Here is a 23,115-nt window from a genome sequence, read left to right on the forward strand (position 1 = left end):
CTCAAAGGCCCGAAGGCATTACATAAGGGGAGACAAGTAACAAGATAGGGTACAATGTTCAACAGGATAAGTAAATAAATAAATAAATGAATAAAACCAAATAAGTTTACACAGGAGACAGGAATCAGAAATCACATGAACGAACCAGAACAAGATAAAAACGAATACGCAATGCTTTACATATGTTAAACGATTGCAGAGCAAAACTAAGTACAATTCTAAAACGATTGGCGATAAACACAAAGTAGTTGAGATTATCAGGAGAGAGGCTTGAATAAATGTTCGTTCAGTTGTGCGCGGAACGTTCCTCTGTCGGCGCATGAAGCGGAGTCATCCGGTAAAGCATTCCAGAGGGCTATTACATTAGGAAAAAATGAGGTGATAAATGCTGTCGTCCGGCCATTTATGCGTGCAAAGGGCCTGCTGTGATTTATGCGCGATTAAGTTCTGTGAGCAGATTGGAGCAACTGATGTCTTGAGCGTCGATGATAGTAGAAGCGGTGCAGAAGGCATAGACGGGTGATCAAGCGGCGGGATTCAAGAGTTGGAAGGAAAAGAGAGTGTTTTAGCTCGGTAACGCTGGTTTTGTGTGAGTATTGCGAAGATATGAAGCGAGCTGCGCGATTTTGGATGGATTCTAATTTAGTTGTTAGGTAGGCTTGTGAAGGATGCCAGATTGCTGAAGCATATTCAAGTTTAGGTTGTTCGAAGTTGATGAAAGCTAGTTTTTTTACGTCGGAGGATGCGCACTTCAGGTGGCGTCGAAGGTAGCCGAGTGTACGGGATGCTGTAGAGCAGATGGAATCAATGTGGGTGATCCAGGATAGCGATGAAGTCAAGTGGACGCCAAGATATTTGTAGCATGATACGGAAGCTATGAACACGGCGTTAAGAGTATATATGTTGGCAAGTACGGCACGCTTACGGGTAAAGGATAATGATTTGCACTTATCTATGTTTAGGGGCATGAGCCATTTATTGCACCATGAAGCAATTGATTCGAGGTCGCGTTGTAGCTTATTAGCATCGGCAGGGCTATTGATGACGGTGTAGATGACGCAATCGTCAGCGAAAAGTCGGATATTAGATTTAATGTTAGCCGGCAAGTCATTAATGTAGATGAGGAACAGAAGGGGCGATAAACCGGCCCCTTGCGGCACGCCGGATATTACCTTAGCAAATGCTGGTTGACAGTTATTAGCTGACGTGAACTGCATGCGTCCCGTCAAAAAGTGCCTAATCTAGCTTAATAAATTCGGAGGAATACCAAGAAAACTTAGCTTGCGAATCAGGTCATTGTGAGGTACGTAGTCGAAGGCTTTTGCAAAATTCAGAAAAATGGCGTCTGTCTGAAGTTTATTATCCATGCAATTAAGTAAGTCGTGCGTAAATTCGGCAAGCTGGGTATCACAGGAAAAATGTTTGCGAAAGCCGTGTTGAAGTGGATGGAAGAAATAATTGATTCAAGATGGCTCATGAGACTAGATGCTATAATGGGCTCAAATAAGTTAGAACAAATGCACGTTAAAGAAATTGGACGGTAATTAGCTAGGATTGACCGGTTGCCTGACTCAAAGATCGGTATAATCTGGGCTTTTTTCCACTCGTCTGGAACGGTGCCCAGCTCTAAGGATTGCAAGACAGAGAGAGAGATAAAAATGCAAAGAAAGGCAGGGAGGTTAACAAGACGCACATCCGGTTTGCTACCCTGCACTGGGGAAGGGCTAAAGGGGAGAAAATGAGGTGCAGTGAGATGAGAAGGTACACACAATCACGAGCACACTCGGGGAGCACACACAGTCTACAGGCGGTCGCTCAGGTTTGTTGACTTTAGGTAAAGTAGCAGTGCTTTAGTTGCTTTCTGCGCAACTGAGGCAGATGCCCAAGGTCCTAGTATCTTCTGCACACAAAATGGTCCGGGGTCAAGTTGATTCAAAACCATCCGGAGCTGGCATCGCTGTGTGTCGTAGCACGTGCAGATGCAGAGGACGTGTTCGATGGTTTCTTCATCTCCGCAGTAGTCGCATGTAGGAGTGTCTGCCATACCAATGCGAAAGGAGTACACCTTTGTGAATGCAACACCCAACCAAAGGCGGCATAACAGTGTCGCATCGGAGCGGGAAAGTTGTGATGGTAGCTTTAGCTTTAGCGAAGGATCCAGTTTATAAAATTGACACCTTTGGAAGCTGGTAGACGACCAGAACGTGCGTGTGAGATCTCGAGCCAGGAGGTAAAGTTGTCTTGCTGCATCATTTCTTGATAGAGGAATCGGGACTACACAGGTTTCTTCATGAGCTGAGCGGGCTGCATCATCGGCTAGTTCATTTCCGGTAATACCGATATGTCCAGGCAGCCACTGATATATAATATCATGCCCTCGTGCTAGAGCTTCATGATGGCAATGTCTTATTTCTTGTACCAATTCGTCATGACTCCTCCTACGCATGGCAGACTGCAAAATCTGAAGCGCTGCCTTCGAATCACAGAATATGACCCATTTTCCTGGACGTTCTTGAACGAGATATTGTAAAGCAGCCCTTATAGCAGCAAGCTCTGATGCCGTAGATGTAGTCATATGCGACAACTTAAACTTGATTGTCATAGCTGCAGCCGGAATTCCAGCGGCACCTGATGAGCTGCTGCACGAGACGGACCCATCAGTGTATATCTGCGTTCGGTCTAAGTACAACTCATGTAATAATAGCAGTGTTGCTTGCTTCAATGCTACTCTGGAATGATTGCTTTTCTTTTTGATTCCCGGAATTTCTAGACGTACTTGCGGCTGGTCGAGGCAACACAAAGGACATGCCATTCTTGCAGCTGGCGTATATCCTAATGGAATGCTGTTTAGGTGCTTGGCTATGACGTCTGGAAACGTAGCACGTGGTCTTCCGGAGGGTAGAAAGGCCAAGTGGTGGTCGGGGACCCGGCTAGCATGTAGAATGTGCGCTCTGAGGCAATCCACAACTCTATATGTCCTGACCGGATGGTCTTTGGCAAGCATGATAGTGGCATAAGTAGAGGCACATCGGGGCAGTCCAGAGAAAGTAATAGGCTAGAATAATGGACAGTGTTTTTCAAGAGCTTGGTGGTGATACAGTCACAGCCAGCCGATGAAGAAGATTTAAGATTATGAATTAAGTTAGAAATTCCATCAGGATTTGTGTCGAATGGCGAGAGTTCTCAAGGGGAACTGAAAAGAGAGGGTGAGACGGCAGTGCTATTGGCGGGGTTAAATGTTGATGCAAAGTAGCCGTTCAGGACGGATGCGCAATCCTCACTGTTTATCGGTTGACCTCCTGAATTAACAAGTTCGATTTTGTTGCTACTTGACTTTGGTGAAAGGAAACGTCCAAAACTTATTAGGATTCGATTTTAGGATAGATAGTAGATCCACTGAGAAGTATTTAGCTTTTGCTTCAGCTACCTCTTTCATGTACTGATCAGCACACAGGCAATATTTTTCCCAGGCGCAGGTATTGTAGCGTAGTTTCGCTGAACGGTATAGGCGTTTTTTTCTGTTGAGTAAGGATTTTAGGCGTTTAGTGAACCACTGATTGAGTGAGTCGGTTTTGATAAGAATAGTAGGGATAAATTTATTTTTGAGACTTATGAGCTTGTTTTTGAACAGTTTCTAGTTAGCATTGACGGTATGGTTTTGGTAGGAATGCCGGAAGGTTTCGTGGAATTGTGCTAGTTCCATAATTATGGCATTGTAGTTTCCTCTTTTGTAATCTGTGATCGTTTTAGTTTCGGGTGACTTCTTTATGAGAGGCAAGAATAAGCAAATGTGCAAAACGCTATGATCACTGATACCAGGTAACACCGTTACACTATTTACATCATCAGGGTTCGTGGTTAGTAAAAGATCTAGTGTGCTGTTCCCTCTAGTGGGGCATGATATGACTTGGTGCAAGTTAAAGTCTAGAGTAAGGTGTATGAACTGATTAGCTTTGTTTGTTGGAGAGTCGTTTGGAGTGGAGAGGAGGGGCAAGCTGATTGAAGGGTAGTTAAAGTCGCCGAACAAAAAGATAGAGGCATCGGGAAGGTTTTCTTTGACTTCAGTTAAGGCGCGCTCGAGTAATGAACCGAAAGAATTCGGACTGTCGGGAGGCCTGTAGCAGATACAGAATACAGCCGTAACTGTGCGGTTTCGCACACAGATCCATGTTAGATCGAGGGTGTCGTCGTGGAATAAAAAAGTGGAGCACAAGGTATTGCGGACAGCAATGAGAACACCACCCCTCTCCGGTTCAGCCGGTCATGACGATATATGCTAAAGTTCAGATTAGATGGGAGTATTTCGTTATCACTAATGTCAGGATGTAGCCACGTTTCTGTTAAGAGTACAATGTCTGCATCAACGTCTTCGATTAGGCTATGGAGGTGGTCAGGTTTGGGGGTTACTCTGCAACAATTCGTGAAGGCGATGTTAAAAAGATGGTATGTTAAGGGCCTATAGCGTGGCAAGGTCGTGGACGCCTTCACATTATGTCAATCAGTGATAATTCTTGCATTTGTAGATGATTCAGTACGTGAAGGTTCAGCAGAGACATTTTGGGTGCATTCTACAACGGTATCACTGACACTATAGTAATAGTAAACACGTTTACCTACGAGAAGTTTATCAAGTTTCAGTTTAAAAGCGCATTTGGCGGGACGTATGTACTTAAGAAGCTTGGAGCGGGCCAAGCGAGTGGCGGCAGCGAAATCTTCTCTAATCGCATAATTGGTGTTTTTCAGCTTGGGTCCACAAGATAGAATCCCGTCTTTAGCCTTGAAGCTGGAAAATTTAACAATAACAGGACGTATTTTGCTAACCGTAAAGCTGACGATACGGTGGGCTCTCTCGATGTTGCTTGAAAGCAGAGGAAAGGAGAGCTGCGTCGAACAAAACGCTTTAACTTTATCTTCCGATTGCTGCCATGTTTTCTTGGGTTCGTCATCAAGACCAAAAAAAAAGAAGATTATTCCGACGCATGCGATTGCTTACGTCGATGTTAGCAGCTCTAAGCGTGGCAATTTCTTGCTTTAGCTGGCCTGTTTTAGCATTAATTAAAGGCGTGGGCGAAAATGGTTGTTTTGTTTATAGTGCTGTAACGCGTTGGTCAAAAGATGTCATAAGAATGGATTGTTGATTGCATGCTTCCTTAAGCTGGTTTAGTTCAGTGCGCAATGCTGCCGGTTCGTTCTCTAGTTGCCTAAAAGTGCTCAAGACATATGGGAGATCAACAGCATTTGGGGGTCCGGGGTTAAGTTCTATGTCGCCGGAAAGCAGTAATATCAAATCAGAAACAAAAGACAGGTGAGCATGTCGCAGCACAAATGAAAGTTGACAACGTGTTGAGTGTTGCCGGGGCACAACACCAACACGAGAAAACGATCGCTATAACGATACTGTTTCGAACAGTCGAGGTAACTAACCTGAAAGGTTAACAGAGCGTTGAGCATCGTGTGGCATGCGGTGTTGTGCCCCGAGCAGACGGCGTCACTTGCAGGAATATATTGCGTTCTTTCGGGCCTTGTGACCGATGACGTTGAAGCCGGTGGTTGTTTCTATGCAAAGCGGGATGCAGCCAAAACTGGATTTCTGGGCGGGTTTGGTGAGTTCCAGAGAAGTTCGAAGCTCCAGGATTGAAGCTCACGGACCGGTCCAGGTACCCGTGGTGGGTTGGGAAACACCGGGGCTTCGGCAGAGAGCCAGGACACCATCGCCTGAAAGGTTAACAGAGCATTGAGAATTGTGTGGCATGCGGTGTTGTGCCGCGAGCAGACGGCGTCACTTGCAGGAATATATCGCGTTCTTTTGGGCCATGTGACCGATGACGTTGAAGCCGGTGGTTGTTGCCATGCAAAGCGGGATGCAGCCAAAACTGGATTTCCGGGCGGGTTTGGTGGGTTCGAGAGAAGTTCGAAGCTCCAGGATTGAAGCTCACGGACTGGTCCAGGTACACGTGGTGGGTTGGGAAACACTGGAGCGTTGGCAGAGAGCCAGGACACCATCGCCTGAAAGGTTAACAGAGCTTTGAGCATCGTGTGGCATGCGGTGTTGTGCCCTCTTTGAATAGGAATTTATTCAACAACAAGTTTTATTTCTTTGACCTCAGATGTTTCAGGAGGGTTAATCACGAGTGTCGTGAAAGCACTGCATTAAAAAAAAAGCTGGAGTTTCCATAGGATCAAACAAGAGGAAGCTTACGCAACACTGAAAAAAGATATCAACAAAAAGCAACAAGTTATCAAGAGCGTCTTATTTTTCAATAACGCTGATTTCCAGATTCACTACCTATTTTTCATTTACTTGAAGCGGTCATGTTAAAAAGCACTTGGCCCTATGGCTATCCTCGTAGCTGAAACGTGACGTTTCTGTCATTGCATACGTAAACCGTTCTGTGGTAAACGATCCGTTACGCTTCTGTATGTCAGCGAGTGAAAAAGGTTCTTGACATCTGTTTCTGCGACATGTACATAGATGTGAACCGCTTCTATGCACAACGAAGACGCACTTGTATGTATGTATGTATGTATGTATGTATGTATGTATGTATGTATGTATGTATGTATGTATGTATGTATGTATGTATGTATGTATGTATGTATGTATGTATGTATGTATGTATGTATGTATGTATGTATGTATGTATGTATGTATGTATGTATGTATGTATGTATGTATGTATGTCTGTCTGTATCATCAGCCTGACTACGTCCACTGCAAGAGAAAGGCCTCTCCCATGTTCAGGTCCTGTGCTTGCTGCTGCCAATTTATACCCGCAAGCGTCTCGATCTCATCTGCCCACCTAACCTTCTGTCTCCCCCTAACTCGCTTGCCTTCCCTGGGAATTCAGTTAGTTACCCTTAATGACCAGCGGTTATCTTGTCTACGCACTACATGCCCAGCCCATGTCCATTTTCTCTTCTTGATTTCAACTACGATATTCTAAACCCCCGTTTGTTCCCTAATAATTTCTGCTCTCCTCTTGTCTCTTAAGGTTACACCTACCATTTTTCTTTCCATAGCTCGCTGCGTCGTCCTCAATTTAAGGTGAACCCTCTTTGTAAGTCTCCAGGTTTCGCCTCCGTAGCTAAGTACCAGCAAGATACAGCTGTTATATACATTCCTCTTAAAGGATAGTCGTAATCTACCTGTCATAATCTGAGAGTGCTTGCCAAATGTGTTCCACCCCATTCTTATTCTTCTAGTTACTTCAATCTCGTGGTTCGGCTCCGCGGTTATTACCTGCCCTAAGTAGACATAGTCTTTTACTACTTGAAGTGCACTATTATTTATCTCGAAGCGCTGCTCTTTTCTGAGGATGTTGTACATTACTTTTGTTTTCTGCATATTAATTTTAAGACCCACCATTCTGCTTTCCTTGTCTAACTCCGTAATGATGAGTTGCAATTCGTCTCCTGAGTTACTAAGCAATGAAATGTCATCAACGAAGCGCAGGTTACTAAGGTACTCTCCATTAAATCTTATAATTGTTCCCATTCTAGGCTTCTGAAAACCTCCTGTAAGCACGTGGTAAATAGCATTGGGGAGATTGTGTCCTCCTGCCTTACACCCTTCTTGATTGGTATTCTGTTGCTTTCTTTATGAAGCACTATGGTAGCAGTTGATCCCCTGTAGATTTCTTCCAGGATGTTTATATATACTTCATCGATGCCCTGATTCCGCAGTGTCTGCATGATGGCTGATATTTCTACTGAATCAAACGCCTTCAAGTAATTTATGAAGGCTATGTATAGTGGTTGGTTATATTCTGAGCATTTCTTTATTACCTGATTTATTGCATGAATGTGGTAGATTGTTGAGTAGCCTGTTCGAAATCCTGCTTGTTATTTTGGTGGATTGAATTATAATGCTTACTTTACTCTGTTAGCAATTACCTTTGTAAATAGCTTGTACACCACAGAGAGAAACCTGATCGACTTGAAATTCTTCAAGTCTTTGTCATCTCTTTTCTTATGTATTAAGATGATGCTAGCATTTTTCCAAGACTCTGGTACTCTACCCGTCAGGAGACACCTCGTAAACAGGGTTGCTAGTGTTTCTAACACAATCTGTCTTCCAACTTTCAGCAGATCTGATGTTACTTGATCCTCACCAGCAGCTTTGCCTCTTTGCATGCTCTCCAAAGCTTTTCTGACTTCTTCTATCATTACTGGTGGGGTGTCATCCGGGTTACTGCTAGTTCATATAGTATTAAGGTCGTAGTTGCCCCGAGTACTGTAAAGATCTCGGTAAAACTCCTCCGCTATTTTAACTATCCTATCCACATTGGTAGTTATTCAGACTTCTTCGTCTCTTAGTGCATACATCCGATTTTTGCCTATCCCAAGTTTCCTCTTCACTGCCTTGACGCATCCTCTGTTTTTCAGAGCGTGTTCAATTCTCTCCATGTTATACCTTTACATCGCATATCATACGCCTATTAATCAACTTGAAAAGCTCTGCCAGTTCTACTTTGTCTGTTGTACTTGAGACTTTCATGATTTGACGCTACTTAATGAGAGTCTTCGTTTCCTGGGACAGCTTGCCAATGCTCTGTCTACCTACCCTGCACCAACTTTCACTGCACACTCCGTAGTGATACTCGTCAGATTATCATTCATTCTATCTACGCTAAGGTTGGCTTCCTCACAAAGAGCGGAGCACCTGTTCTGAAGTGAGACTCTGAATTCCTATACTTTCCCTTTCAGTGCTATCTCATTGATTGACTTCTTGCGTATCAGTTTCTGTCGTTCCTTCAAGTCTAGGCGAATTCGAGACCGTACCATTATATGGTCACTGCATCGTACCTTGCAAACCACTTCCACATCCTGCACGATGCCTGGGTGTGCACTGATAATAAAGTCCATTTCGTTCTTATTTTCGCCATTAGGGCTCCTCTATGTCCATTTGTGGTTCCCTCGTTTTTATTTATTTATTTATTTAGCAATACTGCTAGCCCCAACATGGGGCCATAGCAGAGTGGGTGTACATAGTACAACAAAATCAACAGCACAATACTGCAGTCAACACAGAACAAAGCACTTCAAACAACATAAAAAATGTTTCACGTGAAAAAAAAACTGCTCAGATATAAATTTTTCAAATGCCTCGATACTGGCTGTTTCAATAATTTTGCTGTCAATCTCATTCCACTCTTTGGCAGTGCGCGGAAAAAAGGAATACTTGAAAGTATTACTATTGGGCTGGAAAGGAACGACAGTGTGTTTGTGCTTTTGTCTCGTAGAGTAACCGGAAGAGAACTTTAAGTATTCACCTTTGGTACTATTCATTCGACCATTAACTATCTTAAAGAGGAACAACAAACGGAAAGTTCTATTTCTTTCTGAAGTCCGTTTGAATCCCGCTTTGGCAACTAATTCAGAGACTGATGTTGGGCCATATTTCTTGAAAATAAATCGGACAGCCTTGTTTTGGATTCTATCTAGTTTATGGACATTGACATTGGTGTAAAGATCCCAGATAATGTTTCCATAATCCAAAATGGGTTGGATAAAAGATTTGTACGCCAGAATTTTAGTGTCGTATGATGAATAGTGAAGAGAACGTCTCAAGAAATGCAATTTCATCATTGCATGATTAGATATGTAGTTGATATGTCGATCCCAGTGGAGGTTGCTACATATATGCAAGCCTAGATACTTGTACTGTGTTACTCGATTTAGGATTTTTCCATCAGCTGTATAATTGCAAAAAAGGGGGCACTTCTTATTTGTTATCGACATGGCCACACTTTTTTGATAGTTTACACACATTTGCCAAGAATTACACCACTTCATGAGTTTCTCAATTTCTGTGTTAAGCTTAACTTGGTCTTCAACTGTGTGAATAAGTGAATACAACGCACAATCATCTGCATATAATCGTATTTTAACCCTGCAATTATCAACAATATCAATAATGAACACCAAAAACAACATTGGGCCAAGCACAGAGCCCTGGGGAACCCCTGAGCCAACAGGTAACATGTTTGAGGGAGTGTCTTTAAAAACAACGTATTGCTGCCGGGATGTTAGATACGATTTATTCCAGCTACACTTTTTCCTGTTTTTTAATAATGTGTTCAGTTTAATGAGCAATTTAGAATGGGAAATCTTGTCAAATGCTTTAGCAAAATCAAAAAAATTACGTCTATCTGTTTTCTCTCAATAATAGCTGCGGCGAAGTCATGTGTCATTTCAACCAGTTGAGTTACAGTAGAAAAGCCGTGACGGAACCCATGTTGCATTGGTGTTAATATTGAGTAATTTTCCAAGAAGAGCGTAATATGCTTATGAATAAGACGCTCGAGAATTTTACAACACGTGCATGTTAAAGCTATAGGTCGACAGTTAGAAATAAGCTGCTTATCGCCATTTTTAAACAGTGGTTTTATCTTGGAAATTCTCCAGTCATCAGGCAAAGTACCCGTCAAAAGGGATGTACGGTAAATAATTAACAAAAATTTAGATGACCACTCAGCGTATCGTTTAAGGAATGCATTAGGTATATTATCGGGTCCATATGACTTTTTCACATCTAAATTAAGCAAGAGGTTAAATATTCCACTTTCTGTTATTTCCAAATCTTATATCGGAGGCAATGTCTGGAAATTGTCAAATAAGGGTATGATACCATTATCTTTCGAAAAAACGGATTCAAAGTGGGTGTTGAACGCATCAGAAATCTTGGCAGCATCGGATGTGAAATCATTGCCTATGTTAAATGTATTAGTACTTGAGGTCTTCGGTGTGATGGTCCTCCAAAACTTAGCTGGTGCCTCCTTTACCAGCGTGCCTAAACGGATGTTATAGAAGTTGAAACGTTCCTGCTTCATCTTTTTCTTAAGTTAACGAGAGAGCATTGCCACTTCAGCGATACTTTTTTGACTACTGTTCTTCTTAATTTGTTTCCTGGCACGGTTTAGTTTTCTTTATGTGAATGCTATCACGCGTCATCCAAGGATTCGCAGAATTGATTTTTCGATACTTGACTGGTACAAAGAGCTGAATGCAGGCGTGAATTGTATTTTTGAATTTCAGCCATAATGAGTTGACGTCATACACTTCAGTGATCATACTACTGCAAAGTTCATCGTAGGCTATTTCCAGTCTGTCTAATATCGACGTATCATCAGCAGCTGAGAAGTCGGGAAAATGAGATACGTTTACGATGCGTTTCTGCAGTAATGAAGAGAACTCTATTGAAACACATTTATGGTCGGAAATTCTCTCAACTATTTTACATTTAGAATCACCACGAATACTTGAAATAACAAAAACAAGGTCAAGCACAGCTTTACTAGTTCCGTGAACACGTGTGAAGTCTTTAACTAGTTGGGTTAAACCAAATTGAAATGCAATATCAATTAATGCTTCATTATTATTTGCGTCGCTTCTGTCAGCCGAAAGAGTGTTCCAGTTAATGCCGGGGAGGTTAAAATCACCACACAAAATTAATTTATTGTTATCAGTTGTATTGCAATCAATGTACATTCTAAGATTCTCTAGTACTTCTAAATCACTCGCTGGTGGTTGGTATACAACACCAACAATCACATTTTGGCCCTCATGAAACAGCTTACGGAAGAGTGCTTCAACGTCTACAGCATCAGACATTCTGGCCACGTTTAAATTTTTTTGAAGAGAAGGGTAACTCCCCCATTACGAGAGTTGCGATCACGACGATAAACATAAAAATTTGGGGGGGTGAATTCGTTATCATAAACACCACTGTGCAGCCAGGTTTCAGTAAGCGCGATAACATCAGGCTCATGAATTGCCACCAAATGTTCAAGATCAAGACCCTAATTCACTATGCTTCGACAGTTCACATTAAGCAGCTTTAAGGAATTGCAACCGGTTGTTCGTCATGTATGATGGCGTTTATGAACACGAACAATAGAACCACTGGTTTCGTCCCACATGTAAAGAACATCATTAATGGACACTTTGTCGAAGGTAAGCCTCACTCGCTGTTTATTTTTTATATATTCTGCGGTGCAGTCCCACAATTTTGATCTAATATCTCTCACTTTCTGAGAAAAGTCTTCTGTGACATAGTAGTTTGATCCCTTGAACTTAGCGCAGTTTTTTAGAATTGTAAGTTTTTCACGGAAGTCAAGTAATTTCACGATGACAGGCCGCGTTTTATCAGGCCGTTTACTACCAAGTCTGTGACATCTTTCTATTCCTGATATAGTAAGGCCGAGCTGGTCGAGCAAAAAAGTTTGAGCTACGCTCTCCCGTAATGATGCAGGAGTTTCACTAGCGGGTTCTTCAAGATCATGAATAATAATGTTGTTACGACGACCACGATTTTCTAGATCATTAATTTTATCCACCATAGCAACAATCATTTTTTGCAGATTGCTAACTTCGGATTCAACGGCTTCCAGTATGCCTTGCGTCAAGGATAAATTGGCAAGAGCCGATTCCAACGAATCAAGCCTACCCTTACATTTGGTTAGTGTGTCAGATAATGTATTCTGCGCAGCACTGAAGTCATTCATGCGCTTGATAATTGCTTTCTGGCCTGTTAGAACATTGAGTATCAGGTCGCGATCACTTAAACCGGAGAGCGATGCTTTGAACTCGGTTACCCCTTCATCGCTATCAGAATCAGGCCCCGGATTTAGCTCGACATCCCCACATTGTACAATCAAGTCAACAAAAACGCACAAAATGAAACAAACATCATTTAGCACATGAGGGCAAGGTAGCAGCACTAAGCAAACATTATTACTACGAACACACTTGGCATTGGGCAGATAACTAACCTGCACAAGAAAGAAGACGTGCTCGTTCAGCATTGCAGTCAACGTGCTGCCACATTGCCCACTGAAGTGCCAGAGGGACGTCAGCCGGTAGAAGTAGCTGTCAAGTCGTGACGTCACTCCGAAGGAAACGCTGTAGTCAGTAGCTTCCACACGTTCATACTGCATCGGCTCGATGAAATCGCAGATTGTCGAAACAGTGAACGCGTCGTTTTCTTCTCGAACTGCGGCAGCTGGCGAATCCAACCGGATGGAAGCATTTTCCAAGGCAAGCGCATGCTCACCAAAGGCGACAGTCAAAATCTGCACAAGAAAGAAGACGTGCTCATTAAGCATTGCTGTCAATGTGCTGCCACATTGCCCACTCAAGAAGGTATTCAAAATCTGTAAATTATTGCGTTCTGTGAATTCTACTAGTACCTCTCCTCTGGCAGTTTCTAGTACCGTTCATAATCTCCTACTGCCTGGTCTCCAGCCTGCTTTTTTCCTACATTTGCATTAAGGTTTCAAATCAGAATAGTATACTGTGTTTTTACCTTACTAGTTGCCGATTCCACGTCTTCATAGAAGCTTTCAACTGAAGCGTAATCGCGCGTAAGCCTGCAGCACCTTCATCTTGTATCTTTTATTCAGTTTAATTACGATACGTACTACCCTTTCATTAATGCTATAGTATGACTCTAGGTATGCCTCTATGCTTCCGTGAATTAGAAACCCCACTCCCAGTTCTCTTCTGTCAGCCAAGCACCGATAGCAAAGGACGTGCCTATTCTATAGCACCGTATATGCCTCATCTGTCCTCCCAACGTCACTGAGACCTATGATAACCCATTTAACACCATCTAGCTCCTCGAATAGTACAGCTAGATTTCCCTCACTAGATAAGGTTCTAGCAGTAAACGTTGCCAAGTTCAGGTTACAATGGTGGCCTGTACGGATCCAGAGATTCTTAGCACGCACTGCAGCGTTGCAGATCTGACCACCGCGGTGGTCAGTTGCTCCGCAGCTGCTTGGGACTGAGGGCCGCGAGTTAATTGACGTATGCATGTGGGAAATAATGGCCAGATACTGCACCAGGGTGGCCAATCCTTCTCCGGTGTGGGAGTGCGTTACCGGCGGTGGTATCCTGTGAGGCCGCACCCCAGGCCTCTTTAATGCAGTTCCATTACCACGCGGATTTTTTAAAATCCGGTTGGGAACTGCGCGGCACCGGGATTTCAACCACAGACCTTTTGCATGCGAGGCGGTTGCTCTAACCACTACGCCATCGCTGCACTTAGCATGCATGTATGTATGTATGTATGTATGTATGTATGTATGTATGTATGTATGTATGTATGTATGTATGTATGTATGTATGTATGTATGTATGTATGTATGTATGTATGTATGTATGTATGCATGTATGTATGTATGTATGTATGTATGTATGTATGTATGTATGTATGTATGTATGTATGTATGTGTGTATGCATGCATGCATGTATGTATGTATGTATGTATGTATGTATGTATGTATGTATGTATGTATGTATGTATGTATGTATGTATGTATGTATGTATGTATGTATGTATGTATGTATGTATGTATGTATGTATGTGCTCGAAGCGGAGGCAGTGCCATTTTAATAGCTCCTGTTATGCAACAGCAATTCATGTACGAGAAATCACAATAGCCCCGCGAGGGTGGTCTAGTAGATAAGGTACTCGGCTGCTCACCCGCAGATCACGGGATCGAATCCCGGCTGTGACGGCTGCTTTTCAGATGGATGCGAAAATGCTGTAGGCCGATGTGATCAAACTGGAGTGCACGTTCAAAAACCCCAGGCATGCAAAATTTTCGGAGCCCTCCACTACGGCGTCTCTCATAATCATATGGTGGTTATGGCACATTAAACCCTTAAACCCCACATATCTTTATCATCAGAAATCCCAATAGGCATCGTATTTACTGCCACAACAGCAACTTTCGCATAAAATAGGGAATAATTAAAAAGGGGTATAAACTGTTATCGTCCTATATAACGAAAGTGCACACTGTATAACAGTATCGCTCTGTACGTTCATTCGTCAGTCCATCCTTCCAGTGAACCCTCTAAGTACCGCCGTCTCGCAAGTTTTCATCATATGTTCATCATGTGCAACTACGACCATCCAGCGGACATTTTAAGGACTAAAACGAGAGGTGGCTACTACATGCAAAAGACGCACAACCCATGTCTTAGGAAGCTTCGCCCCTAAGTATGTTCAACCTGAACAACCACAAGGTAGTAGGAAGCCTGTATTTTCCTCGCCTTCACTGCATAGCACGTCAGCCCGAGGTTCAGCTGTGGCTTTGCGCCATCGAATAACACATGCCATACAACTGATTGTCACTTATTTTAGTAATCCTGCTCTATATAACATCAAAAGGGTGCAGCAGTGCTTTCTTCATGGAACAGTATTAGATGCGGAGCATCTAATACTCGAGGCTTGTAGTGCGGCGCCGTCCGCAAGCTTCCTCCTCCTTCTTCTACCATCTGTGCATCCCTTCCTCCTCTACACACCGCGCGCGCTTCACTCCTCCACCATCTGTGCAGCCTTCCTCCTCTACACACCGCGTGCGCTTCTCCTCTTCACGAACATTCGCTAGCTGTATAATGTAGCGCGCATGCGCCGTCACGCTTCGAGAACATCGGCAGCTGACGCGCGCGCATGCACCGTCGCGCTTCGAGAACATCGGCAGCTGACGCGCGCGCATGCGCCGTTGCGCTTCTCCCCCTTCTCTAACATTCGACAGCTGACAGTGCATGCGCCGTCGCGCTGTATATATACTCAAGGTCGGCGCTCGCTCGCTCAGTTGCCGCTCGTCGGTTGGTTTGTACGGCGCGTCGACGTCCAAGGTCGCGGTGAAATGAATTCCAACGAATCCACAAACACAATGATCGACGTCCCTTCGACCAGCGCCGCCCTTTCGCATACGTGTGTACGTGTTCACTCATTTAACACCCCCTCCTACAACCACGTTAACCAATTTAGCCATCGACCCAAGTAAGTCGCAATTTAACACCCCATTTCACAACCACGTTAACCAATTTAGCCATCGACCCAAGTAAGTCGCACTTTAACACCCCGTTAACCAATTATATGCTCCGCATCCTCCTCAGTGTTCCCCCGAGGGAAGCTGCGGGCAATTTTGTTCCCCCTTCGGCTATCAAATGGTAGATTATAGTGAACCGCTTCCTATAGTCCCAAGGGGCGAAAATATAATGCAGCCGATGGACTGCATTACAGCAATGGGGCATTCTGTTCGGCTTCTGATAATAATACATTTGGTTTTGATAATAATAAACTACAGAATTGAAGTACATTTCATCTAAGCTGTTTTTATGATGTTTCAGGTATAGGCCCGACACGTGATCGCTGCCTTCTACGTAAGAGATTATTCGGTATTTTGACCACAAATTATACTTCAGTCACTATTTTCGGAACGACTCTAAGCTTTTCATCATTCTCTTCTTTATTGGTCTTAAGGTGCGGAAAATATATCAGGTGAAAGCCCGTCTGCTAATTTAGCCGGGCTTTAAACGTTTTGAACAACTTTGAACCATAAAAAATTGAAACGAATGCTTAAAAACAACCGAAAATTGCAAATTAGGTGGAACTTATGGACACAATAAGGAATCATCTCCAACGTGTGTACCTATTCGTATGTGCGACATTACGAGCAGTTCACCCAGGACTAGTTTGAAACATCGCATCAAAAGCCTTTCTCCGGTGTTTTATACGCTTTTTATTACCTCGCGTATTTTATTTTGATGACGCAACAACAAAGACCTGGAGATCCCCTTTCAGGTCTTTTCCTAAGAGGACGTATAAGCATACTTGGGTAACAGAAGGATGAGCAGGAAGTTTATTCGTCCAAGCACTCCATGGTGGGTTTGTTGTTAGGAGTGTGTGGCACGGACTATTAAGCTTTCATGGAGAAATGTTTTTTGTGAAGCTCGACTGAACTTTAAAGAGCTGACTACTGTGCTTTCGGAACTGGAGGGGGCTTTAAGCTCGAGATTTCCCACCTATTTTGAGTGAGACAGTGGGAAAATATCTTCTTCAGATGACGCAAGATACATTTCTAGTTCACGCACCAGACGCTTGCTACGCCTTCAGTGTTGTCTGCGGTGTGCGTGCGAAACAGTTCAAGCGAAGTTCTAGGGGGGGGGGGGGCTGTCAAGATCCTCGCTGACAACCCAGGCACCCGCGAGCTGCACGGGACAAGGAAAGAAGACGAGGGGCCGGACTGGGAAGAGGAAAGGGACTTCCGGACACAGGCATTTTCTTCTCTAATTTGTTTGTATGTAGGGCACAAGTTCAGATATTGTAATAAAGTCTATTTTTGAGAGGGCTACATTGCGTTAGTACGCAGGGAACGTTTTAAGGAAGAAGACAGACTGCAGAGTGTGCTCTGTTCATTCTGTTTTCTCCCCAAAAACGTTCCCTGCGCACTAAAAAAGCGTACCACTTTCAAAAATGCATTACCAACCAGCCCAAGTCGCCACTCTTTTGCATTAAAGTTAAATTACTAGCTATATATATATATATATATATATATATATATATATATATATATATATATATATATATATATGAAGGGGTCCTCCCTTCATCAGGGGATGAGTTAACTCATCCCCTGATGAAGGGATGACCTCTCCCGAAACTGTTGGGAAATAAATATATTTATCCTTGCTGACAACGCTCCCGTTTTTCCGTATCCCATACCTTCAAGAAGGCTAACTGGCCCATTGAATTATTACTCCCACTTTATATATATATATATATATATATGTATATATATAAATATATTCATATATATATATATATATATATATATATATATATATATATATATATATATATATATATATATATATGTGTGTGTGTGTGTGTGTGTGTGTGTGTGTGTGTCAGACACCGTAATAATGGTGGTGGTCATACTGTAATCAAAGACCTACTTACCTTATTAATTGGTAGTGACAGACAGCAGGGTAAAGAGAGAGTCGTGGACTTTCCTGCGAAAGATCCATCTGCATTTTTATACTGTCATGAAGCGGCCGGATGCGACGTCAGAGATACCGTGGTGAAAAGTAGTCCCGAGGTTACACGACTTAACGGGCGTCACCTATCAGCAAAATAAGAACGTGCTTTTGATTTTAGTTTTTTGCTGCTTCCGACACGTGAACAGGTGTCAGCTCTTCGCATGCTTAGCTGTTTTGTGTTCATCTTAGTGGAAGCCCGAGTTGGCATGGGATAACTTAGTGTGTGCACGTGGTTGCCAATTTTGTATACCACATTGCTCCCGGCACGCACGCCATTGGGTATTTTTTGCAGTATCTTGCCGTACGTACAGAACCATTCAGGTTTCCATCGTCTACGCGCCTCATTCGAAGCACGTATTATATTATTATAGGGACGATGTGACAGGCATGTTCTAGCAGTGTATGTACGTTTTATACCATGGTCTTCGGAGTGGAAGTCTGGACACGCAAGCGGGCTTAGAGCATAAGACGCTCGCTGTGGATTGTATTATTTTGCTACTGTGCTGAAACCACAAGTGATCTGTATTGCAGCACAGTTCAGAGTTGAAAAAAATAACTGTATGCCACATCACCGAGATCAATCTAACCTCGTATGCTTATGAGAAATTTATTTTGGTAATTGGGTACACAACTCTTTTCTTCGATGCACCCTATCAAAAAAACCGCCCGTGAAAATGGGAAAATGTCTCTTTAGGCATCAAGATTTCTTTCATTGAAGCCTTTTATCACGTAGCGAATGCCCCCTAGCAGATTGTCAAAGTCGAAAACTCTTCTTTAAAGCAGCTTGACAATAGGAGAACCCTATACTGGGCACCTAAGTATGAACATCACATATCATACCAGAATCTAATACATGAATATTTTGATTATATAACTACTGACTGCGTGAGAAAGATTGAAACACTGAGAGTCGGTGGTACGGCTGAAACGTATAGAGCCTACAAGAAAAACTCACTAGAAAATGCATATACCTAAATCGTTCTTGTGTATGCTTTGCGTGGTTTTATTTTCTCTACGCGGCCACTCAGTGCAAGAATGGATGATGCAACGCCGATCATTGTTTTTAAATGCGAATTGCCAAGTTTTAAGTTAGAAGAAAAAGTTTGGTAAATCAAATGACAGCGTTTTGCATAACTTTACGGCTAGAACTGTTAGTTAAGGCGAACTTAACAGTAAGGCATAAAAAAGTGTTTCAGGAACACCAGAAAGAAAAAGAGAATATGTGTTGTGTACAAGTTCAACTTCATTAGCTGGCTCAAGATTAAAGTTGTGCACATTAGCACAAACCTGTTACTTAAAAAAAACGCATTCCTGCGCTAACGAAATATACGGTCATTTCTGTCTATCGCTATAGTCACTTACGTCTCGGCGCTGTCGAAGTTGTCCACTGAAGTTCGTGTGCACCACTATATGCACAAATGGACATGAGTGTTCGACGAACACGAATTCAAAAATTACTTTTCTATCGCGTCCCTGATGAAATTCTTCACAGCAGTCACTTGCGGCACTTGGAAAATAGAAAATTCTATCACAATAGCCCGAAAAAGGCCGTTTGACAGAAAATGTACTTCCGCCGTCTCTGGCGTTTTCCACGGGGCAAATAGATACCTGACGCGAAACAAATCACAGCCCGAACCGTAAAATAGCCAAAGCTTAGCAGCCAAGCATTTCACAACCAATCAATAGTAGTTCTCCAAGCTGCTGTTCAAAAATATTCTACATGAGGATAAAGTAAGCAAAATTAATTTTTGGTTACATTGTTGGCTATGGAATTTCGGAACGCAATAGCCCCTTCATATGTGGTACTATTTCCGCAAGCTGCAAGGAAGCGTTGTGCAAATACGCTATGTGTATACGATAGTTAGTCTGGTATGCACGTCATCATGTCCCAGCGTGCGTTCATTTTCCATACAGATAGCGTGACTTTCTAACGTCCGAGCCCACATATAGGAATCAATATGTGGGCATGCTCGGTGAACCTGAGCATGCTTATATAGAGATGCCCACATATACAATCCAGCATCTCGGTGTGCAAGTGGTCCACCAATAGGCGCAAAAACCATGCTAAAACTATACTAACATTCTTACACAGCTTATTCTGCTTGGCTTAAAAATGACGGTTTAGGCCACTACTGAAAGTAAACTTCATATGAAAGTGATTGTTACAATGTCTGATTTTCAATATGATTGTTACTGGTCTCAAAACATGTTTCTTTTGAGTTTGTAACAGCACGTCCTTGAGTGCGCCATCATGAGCAGGATTCAGCAACACCTGAGTCTGAGTTATCCCTAAAAAATATATTTTTTTAACTTTTGGTGGGGAAGGGGGGCAGGAAAGGCGACTAGGAGTCGATTAAGCTCTCTAAGTTCACTCCAGTCACAGCGTTTCCCTCGCTTTGAGAAGCCATGGCCGACAACACTGCAGCTTGAGTTTCGCACTTCAAATCCTAATATAAAATGATTACCTTATATTAGCATGGAATACATGACCTGTGCGTATAAAAGACCATGAATAATTATTGCGTCCAACAACCTGGTATGCGGCTACTGAATAAATTGAATAATGTCCTTCGTGCTACTTTCCGGGCGAATATTTCTGTTTCGGAGGCATTCTCATCCACCCAAGAACCCGAACAGTTAGAACAGTCAGAACCCAAAACAAAAGTTTTATCGACCTCTGCTGGCTCTGCCGCTGGGGCGTTGTTGCAGCGCTGAACAGCGCAACAATTTACATAAGGTTGTAATTATAGCCTGAAAGAGGCTTGTATTCAATTTATTTGAGCACCGTAAGTGAATAGCAGTACCAGTTTAGTACAGTTGCACTACACTTTCTGGAAATTTAGCACACACACTTCCTAAGTACTTGTACTCAGAAAGTATAAAATCTGGTGCTCTGTGCGATTCATACGCACAAAGAAAAACTACACGATCACAGGCTAATATACGAACTCGCGTGGTAGAGTGGCCACTATTTAATTTGTCACTGCTGAGAAAAACGTTCAATCTTACCCCCATATTTGCTACCATACCTACGAGAAAGTATGATCACAACTGTGAGAAACAACGTAGGTATCTCACATTATGTAATCACAGGGCTGAGAAACTGGTGCCTCAGAAGGAAAGCATGTCACTTCTCATTTCGTGTAATCTCATCGTAAGTAAGAAACACAAATTTCCAAACAAGGTACACTTCAATATAAATGGGGTAATTTCGTATGGAATCAAAAGTTCACGTTCATTTCATATTTTGTCCAAATGTGCATTACGAACGGCATACCAATGCATTTTTGTTCCTTTATTTATGGTGGACTGATTGAAAGAATTAGCATTCATTAGAGGACAGCAGAACGCACGTTGTACAAAAATCAGCGCAGGCGTTTCAGACGCAGCGCAATCCTCGAAGCAAGAAGAAAAACAAATGTTGCTAGATTTCTTCGCCAGTTATACACGCGTTTCACTACTTGTACATTTACTCTATTTGTTGCATGCTTCTCAAGCGTGCTGTACCCTCATATTAAACTTAATAGATACACATCTGTGCAGTTAACCACGGCGCATAGGTGTTTTTTTTAATGCTGGCTCCAACAGCGCACGTACATCACATTGCCCAACTATGACAGCCCTTCATGTTTTTTTTTCGTAGTTTCTTGCTTTCTTTGATTTCTCACCCACAACACTCCAGAGGATGAACGATCTGTCAGAGGGTCGTGGGAGAGGACTCAGTTTTCACCTATAGACTTTTTTTCTCAGTCATGCCCTCTTTGCTCTTTAGATTCCTCTAATCCTTTATTGATTCAGCATTTCCTCTTTGTCTGACAACTCAAGTACACTTTGTTCTTGAGTGTCCGGCTTGCTTGTCAAAGTTCCCGAGAGTTCATTACATACTTGGGTTTTAGCAGCGCGACAAATGCACAAAAGACAAGAAAGGGACGAGACAAGCACTGACTTCCAACTAAAATTTTATTGACGGGAAGACCGTTAATATGCAATGAAGCACAAAGAGTGAAAAAATGACGTATTTTAAGATACAAATTATCAACTAACGCCATGCCTGCTGCGCCTACCCTCGCACCTCAAGAAACATATCTCTTTATCTGATAGGGCAACTGAAGGCTTGCTTACGCATGCGCTGCTTTCAAGCTCCATTTGAGCAGCCTCATAAATTATACGCACGTTTTCCTCTTTAATCTTGCATAGAACTGTTGTTTTTTCAAACAGCGGAGTGCACCCACACGTGCGCACGTGTTGCGCTAAGAAGCCATCTTTTCCGCCATGAACATTATTGGCATGTTCCCGTAAGCGATCGTTAAGGCATCTGCCCGTCTGGCCCACATAACATGCACCGCAAGAAAAAGGGGTCCTGTAAACGACGCCTAACGCGCAGTCCACAAACTGCGTTCTGTGCCTCACCATACACCGTTTTCTCATACTCTTTACGGGGCAGGTCCTGTTTGTCAACTGGGACAACTTATCAGGGGCACTGAAGACCACTTTCACATTGAGGCGCTGTCCTATTTTCTTTAGGCGGTGTGACACAGAATGCATGTACGGAATAACCGCTACCTTTTCCCTCTTCTCCGCTGTGGTGCCATCACTGTTGCAATCAGTGCCCAATCGTTTCCTTTTTCTGTGCATTGCTTCCGCCACGGAAATGAGCAAAGTGCGAGGGTACCCTTCTCTTTCTAGGCGCTCCGACTTTCTTGAGGTGCGAGGGTAGGCGCAGCAGGCATGGCGTTAGTTGATAATTTGTATCTTAAAATACGTCATTTTTTCACTCTTTGTGCTTCATTGCATATTAACGGTCTTCCCGTCAATAAAATTTTAGTTGGAAGTCAGTGCTTGTCTCGTCCCTTTCTTGTCTTTTGTGCATTTGTCGCGCTGCTAAAACCCAAGTATGCCATACCAACTAGCCCAGTCAACCGCTCTATTAAGTTCATTACACTTTCAAACAACTACACCGCGTAAGGCTTTGGACTTCGCTTGGGGCTGTGGGCTTTTGAGAGACACGTATTCTACAAGAAAGTTCTACTTCGGGAGGCCAAGTTAGGCGACTTCGTTCCATAGTGTCACAGTAGGCAACTCTCCGACGTTGTTTCCGTAATACTACTGCGTTTCTCTACAAAAACGAAGCAAAGTGAAAAGAAGTGTACGCGCAGCTCAGTGATCAGAGCTTGAGAACTTTTAGTAGATTTACCCGGATAGGAAACAAAGCAGTGTGTTAGCTTACACCTCCTAAAGTGGAAGACGAGTCCGGCTGCTGAGTTGCATATCAA

The sequence above is a fragment of the Rhipicephalus microplus genome, chromosome 2, assembly GCF_043290135.1.
Source record: "Rhipicephalus microplus isolate Deutch F79 chromosome 2, USDA_Rmic, whole genome shotgun sequence".
In the NCBI taxonomy this organism is placed as follows: domain Eukaryota; kingdom Metazoa; phylum Arthropoda; class Arachnida; order Ixodida; family Ixodidae; genus Rhipicephalus; species Rhipicephalus microplus.